Below are 7411 nucleotides of genomic sequence, written 5' to 3' on the forward strand. Positions count from 1 at the left end.
CTAAACTTCCAAGGTTACTGTGATTATCAAAGATTCAAACGCTGTTATCATTTCCATTTTAGTTGTTTCTTAAAAAGCTCCCTTCGAATGAAAACTTCAAACAACAAATTGTGAAGCTATCAACAAATCTATGTTTACTCATTTGTCCAGCATTGTTACATAGTATTGTTCATGGTTGTTTTTTTGTTTTGTTCTATTAAGGCATCATAATTGCCCATTCGAATAGAAACATGAAATATCAAAACGAAAATAATTCAACAGCAGCGGATGTGAAAACGAGATCGTTCAGCTGAATGGCTAGCAAACTTCTTGAGTGACCGCGAATACACGCCGATTCGCCCCTCACTGCTGCTAGAGAAGTAGAAAATCTCGTTCCATGTAGATTTATGCGCGCTTACCGCCCTATAATCGCACGTATCGGAGCAGCGGACACGTCCGCATACGCTTTTGGCACTTTGGCAAAGCGCTTAGGCCGACAGCGCTGCCTGGTTTTTAAAGTCAGCCAGCCAGCCTACAGCAATGGGCGGGGGTAGGTGTGGGGTGGGGTGGGGTGTTGCGGCATTTGGCATGGAATCAATTTCGGTCAGATCGCGGCAAGCATGCGCGGCGTGCTGCTGAGCTTTTTATGAGTGTTAAACACAATTATGAACATTTGTACATACATATGTATGTATGGATTTATGCGCATTGCTAATAGAAAATGTATGTATGTATGTAAATATCCGGACGTATTTTCGTATTATAATAATTCTTATTATTATACTATACACAGTTCGCAATTAATTCTAAGTCGCCGTGCTGTGCCAGTTTGCTTTTTTTCAAAGAGTCTTCAGATTTCTTTCATATGCAAATCACGCGTGGCAGGCAAAGAGGGCGTAGGGGGGGAGTTGGTTGCTTTTAAGTCGGCAGCGCGCGGTGTGGTCGCGGTTTTATTTTCAAACGCGCGATAACTTTTGTGTGGCTTTCAGCGCCATAACAATTCGGCAATTCATATTTGGCAGTGACTTTTGTTTTTGTTCTTGCTAATGTACCTACATACATTTGTTTAAGTGAGTCGGGCGTTCATTCACACCAGCCCAGCGTTGAAAAGTAGGTTTGGGCGGGTGATCGGCTATTAGTGGAAGCAATTGTTCGCAACAATTTTTGACACATTTATTGACGAAACGCAGAGTCAGTTATACATCCGTGGCGTCTATGTGCGAATTTCGAATGTAAAGAACGATAGCAACCCTGCTGCGTTTTCTATTTACTTTAAGTATTGTAGTTTTACTGAATTTAGAACTTGGCCCAAATCGCCTTACTTATCTTTTTTTATTAAACAAGTGTCTATTATGCTCTTTTTCAATAAGAGATAGTTTCGAAGTCGTTGAAATATCCAACATGTGTACGTTAGCTCACATCACCAAAAAAGTGGCGCTTTTTGCACCGAAATTATAAATGTATTAGAGTTTAAGATTTTCGCCAAAATATTTCGGAAAAATATTAAGATTTAAGTGAGTTGATTCATTACTACATATTTTGATTCCGTATATAAAAATTTTAATTATTTTTATGCAGACCTTTAAAGCTTAAACTCTTCTATCATCTGAAGTAATTTTGTTGAAACAAAATATTTGTTAAAACTAATTTTTTTCATAAAAACTCAATTTTGTGAAATGTTTTCATATCGGGCCACCTCTTATAATAAAATAAAGCCGTGAGATATAATAAATTGTATAATTCCGAAGGAAAAACGGTACCAATTTTTTTTTATTTTTTGCATGGCGAGTGATACACCCTAATGTACATACGAATGTTTCATCGAAAAGCATATTAAGCTATATTTAGGGGATTCACAAGACGTGTTAACCGTCGTAAAAACTTAAGCTTAACATTTTTTTATGTGAAATAGCGGTTAAAATGGTTCTAGGGGGGCTAATTATGTATATATTTTTTTGATCAAAATTAAAAACATTTCGGTGTAATTAGAAACCCTCTAAATTAAAAAAATAAGCCTAAGATTTTACGACGTTTACCACGCGTAATTCATAAGCTCATTCGAGAAATTTAAAAAAAAAAAATTAAATAAAAAAAATTTTAATGTGTTTCACATGCTACAACTGTTGACGTTGAGCAGATCTATGGAACCATGTTCATAAAAAAAATAATACTTTTCACTCATTTTAACACATTTGCGTGCATAAAATCATTTTCACCTTCCAAGGCGTAACTGATTAATCATCTGCGGGAAAATTGCTATAAAAACAAGCAAAGCATTGTTTTTTTTTTGGAAATCTCTTTCGGCTTTTTTTTTCATGAAAGCTGCTTTAGCACTGCGGCTGGAATTTTCTTCATACGCAAATGCGGACCAAAAGTCAACGGTGCGTATAATTTGAGGTGGGCATCAATTGAAAATTTATTCCAAAATAGCTCCAAAATGATTAAATCACAGTTTGTTTGGTTAACCGATGAACGTCAATCGGTAATCGGTTTATACTTTTATATATATTTGTATGTATGTATATCTATATACCTATTTCCATTGAAGTATAGCGAAACAGATATCCGATTTAATTGTAACAACAACAGCTTCGGCAACACGCAATTATTAGCAAACTGAGAAAAAAAAAAAACTTTGTGATAGCTGCAATTCAACGTACATACAAATGTACGTATATCTATGTATGTATGTATGTACATATGTAGTATTTCAGTAGGTGCTTTCAGGTAGCTGAAGCTATTCGTATCTACGCGCAACTGCCGCTTTGTTCAATGTCCAGCAAGCTGATGTCATAATTTACTTTTACCAAACTTGTTTCTTTGCTTATTTTCATATTCTCTGTTTGTTTATTTAGCATTTCCTATTTCTTACTCGTTTTCTTCCTCGTCATTGGATTTATTTGCCGCTTAATTGCCAAATTTATAAATTTGTGACCAAAACGTCATTGTTGAGTGGAACAAAAGCTTGGTGGCGAAATTCAAGTCAAAATGTCTGTTATAAAATCTAGTCAAATATCTTCGTTACTTGGTAAATAAGTAGGTAAGTAGAGCTGTATTGTCCTGTATGTATATTCCTAACCACTATAAGTCTAGAGAAGTGGATAGAAAATCTAATAAATATCGGAATTATTTTAAACTGGGAATTGGAAGTGAATGAAGTGTTTTCCTTCTGAATGTTTACTAAGTTAAGAATGATAGTGATCGATGCATTACCTAAATTAGACTAACACTAGGGCGCCGATTTATGTTGCGACAGTTTGGTGTCACTGCTTAACATTCGAGTACTTAAGAACCTTTTAAAGCAATGAAGAAGAATTTAAATTTCCATTTGGTTTCGTAACTAAGGAGAGGTAGAAATTTAGGCGAAACGTGCCTAGGAATTCCTATCAGCATAGTAAAGCTCTGTATACATCGGAAACGACATCACCACATGACAGGACATTAAGCTTTCATCAACATTATCTAAACGCTTTGTGGACGGAGACATGCATTTTTTTTAAAGCGGCAGCGACATCATGCATTTTTTTGAGTTTGACATAAAAATAGGAGGAATCTTATCAGTCGCTAAAAAATAGAAATAGGTCTAATCTGATTATATCTAAATTTTTGGCTAGTCGCGATGTTGCCGTGTTAAAATAATTTGACAGCTGTGGTCTGTAGCCCGTCATTTCCAATGTGTTTCAGGCTTAAGACGATCCAATGTTCGCGTTTCATTTGACAGAATCCTCCAGCAATGATTCGTATTCCTGAGAATTATTTATTTTTGAGAATTTATTTAAGGACTTCGACGCATAGTTACAGTCGAAATTCGACCGTTCTTTTAATTCTATTTTCTAATATTATTTCTAATTTTAAGGATACCGAATTTTGAAATCAAAAAACTCTCTTGAAAGAGACAGATACAAAAAAAAAAACAAAAATTAAATTTTTTCTTTGCGTACGTATTCATTCCCTCCTTCGCCTTCGAATTAGTTTTCATATTCGTATTCTCAGTCTTCTTCATAATCACCTCAGTGTAAGTATTCGTCCTTGTATTCGCATTCGTCCCCGTAACAGGAATATGACTGTTCGCCTTCTTCGTCGTCTTTATCTTCGTCTTCGCCACCGCCCTAGCTTGGTCCTCATATTAGTTTCCGTCTTCGGATTCCCCTTCGTCTTAGTCCGAGTACCAAGGATTTGTCTTTGTCTTTGTCTTCGTACTATTGTTGGTATTCGTCTTCTCATTCTTGTTCGTCATCCTACTTACTTTCTTATTCATCTTAGTGTTCTCATTAATCACCGCGTTCGTTTAACTGCAATAGCAAAATCCGTTCCTTTCAGAGCAAATACCTATTAACTCGAAATTGCAATAAACATTCCTAATAGTTTTTGCGAATTTTCATCTGTAAATGATTTTTTTTTTTTGATAAATTCCAGCCAAATAGCATTACATGATATCGCACTTTGCCCTAAAAATGCATATGTATGTATACTTGTACATACTTATTTCTACGTAACATAATCTAAATTAATATTCAAAATCAAATACGTTTGATATTCGTGGTATTTTACAAAGTATGGGAATAATAGATAGCATGTATATGCAAATACAATTTACATATGCCTACGTGAAAGTATTCCAATAATATGCCGACTAATTTATTTTAATGCAATGTGAATGTCACATTTGGAGTGGCATTTAGTTTAGGAATTTTTATGACTAACGCTAGACAAATAAATAACTAAACTAAAGTTATAAATCTCTACAAATAGGTAATGTATAAGCGGTGCTGAAAGTAGGTATCCATGTGTTTCGCTTTAGTATATCAGTAGTTTAATGAAGAATGATGATAATGAAAATACCTGCTTAAAGCTTAAATAAATATGCAAGCGACTAAAAGTCTAACGACCGACCATCAAATAAATACCAAGCATTATTAAATCAAATACAGATAAGAACCCAAATGTGTTTCGGCTGTACCAACAGATGAACTGAGTAGATGCTAAGATAGTTGCGGAGATAAGACCTCGTTTATACAAGGCACTTCTTTGCGTGTATTTACGTATTAGGGGCATTCTTATTTAGTACGAAAAAGTAGCTTACTTTGAATTCTTATATGTAGCAGCTAATGTGTCAAGAATTAAAAAAAGGGGCTTAAAGTATTTATATCTAAAACAAAATACACTTCGGTCTTTTTAGGCGGTTTTTTATAAGGATTTGAATTTTTGTGGTTTTTCAAACCATTTTTTCGCTTTAGCGATTTTGCTTTTTTGAGAGTTGTTATAACTTTTTTTTAAAGTGTAAGAGACAATGTTTCGGAAAATTAATTATCCTTGTATTTTTATATAATTCATGTACTTGTCGTGGTATTTTTTTGTTTTTGGTTAAACTACAAATACAATTTTATCTATTTCATTAATGTTTTTTTTGCTTAATATTGCCTCACTTGATTTTGTATGCGGTTTTTTGTAATTTCTTACATGCGAGTATTTGAACGCATCTCCTGTTTTTGTATGCAAGTAAAGAGCTTTTTTATGCGTATATTTCTGAGGAATGCAAGTACACCCCTAATGTTTATAAGTACTATGTATGGACGCATGCTATGCCTATTAGATAACAATGGCATTAAGAGCTGTTACTCAGTTCATTAAAGTTTACTACGGCAATTCAGTTAACTACGAATATTTACGTATGTATGTATGTGTATGTAGTATGTACTATGTTCATATGTTAGTTGTTATCTTACCCGATGTGGCGCGCTAAGCAGACGTAGTATGGTGCCCAACTGTGTGGCCAGTGGCATGGTGGCGGCAAAGCCATAAGTTGGTGCACGCGTCGGTATCGGATACATGGCTGTACAATTAAGCGGATCAGTATCGACCAGATACTGCACCCGCAGTGTAATCAATTCGTCTGGATCCATTTTCACTATCATTTTCGCTGCGTGTGTAGGTTTTGTTGTTGCCGGTTGCCGGAGCGATTGTTTGCCAATACTCCCACCTAGCGTTCACTCCTTTTAAATTTTGCAATTATCTCTTACTTTTTTACACAAACACACACACGCACACACACACAGAGAGGCACACTAATTCACCACTTAATACAACACATACATTGATACGATGTGGACAGGTGTGTGAGAGTTTTTGCTTTCCGCCACTTGTGAACCGTTAAATAACATGTTAAACTGCTGGAAACTTGACTAACTTTGCTTTCGTTAAGTTTAACTCATATTTTAAGTTTTATCGCGCATTACCGCCTTTTTTTATTTATTTTTATTATTTTTAATTTCACATATGCATATTTGTATGTGTATGTGTTTCACTTTTCCCGAGTTAATTTAGCAAATCACTTTCATTATTACTTCGGCGCTTTCTGTTTTGGTTGTTGGAGTAGGTACTAAAAATGCCAGCAAATTATTTATAAACAATGCAAAACGCAATTGCAGGCGTTTTTTTTTTTTGGTAAAGACGGTGTTGCTTTGCTGTCGGCTGTTTGCAGAAATAATTATTGTACGTTTTAAATGCGTTGCAGGTGATTATTAAAAAAAAACAAAAAAAAAAACAGAAAAATGTTGGTTAAATTAATTTTGAAAATTTTTGTAATTTACGCTGCTGCGCCGGTCTCATTTTGGTATGTTAAATATGTAAATATTCACTTACTATTTATTTTGCAAGTAGTGGAATCTTGTTCAGTTAAGTAAGAAAAACATCTTCAATGGAAAAACGAATGAAAATCACGAAAACATCGCCAACTTCACTCATTATTCTTAATTTGTATGAAAAAATTTCATTGTTGGCCATAGATTGACCAAACACAATCGGTGAAGTTTTAAAAAGATTTTGAGGACTTATTATTCCAACTTGTGCGGACGATGACAAGATAAAGAGAACCAGATACCCGATCGGAAGAATATTGCTTCGAGTTCGCTTTTGTTGTGTAGAGATATACTGCATATCGTTACCTTAATATAGAAAGGCCCTAATTCATATAGTCGCTGAAATGCAAAAAAGCTCTTGGCGCAAGCTTTAACCATTCGTCCTTAAATATATTAGCCAGAAATGCGAGAAAGAGAACCATTTTGAAATATGAGTGTTTTTTACTATCCATAAAATAATTTATGCAACCTCACATACGCGGTTTTGCATTGACGATGTGTATAGGTACTTATACATATATACATATGTAGACCAAAAACTATATATCGTCACCTGAAGTGTAAAAAGGCGTAACAAAAATCGTCGCTGAAATGCAAAAAGTCGCAAGTAATTAAAAATTCAAAATTCACTTTTTGATAGATATGATGGATTTCATTGAATTACAACTCCCTAGATCGCTTTATGAAAAAAAATTATTATCTTTAGTTAGGACTTTTTACATTTCAACGTTTGTTACGGTTTTTTGTATTTCAGGTGACGATGTGTATATCCAGTTTCTTATGTATTACACTGA

Source organism: Rhagoletis pomonella, unplaced genomic scaffold (genome assembly GCF_013731165.1).
Source record: "Rhagoletis pomonella isolate Grant_MI unplaced genomic scaffold, Rhpom_1.0 Rhpom_scaffold_00012, whole genome shotgun sequence".
In the NCBI taxonomy this organism is placed as follows: Eukaryota; Metazoa; Arthropoda; class Insecta; order Diptera; family Tephritidae; genus Rhagoletis; species Rhagoletis pomonella.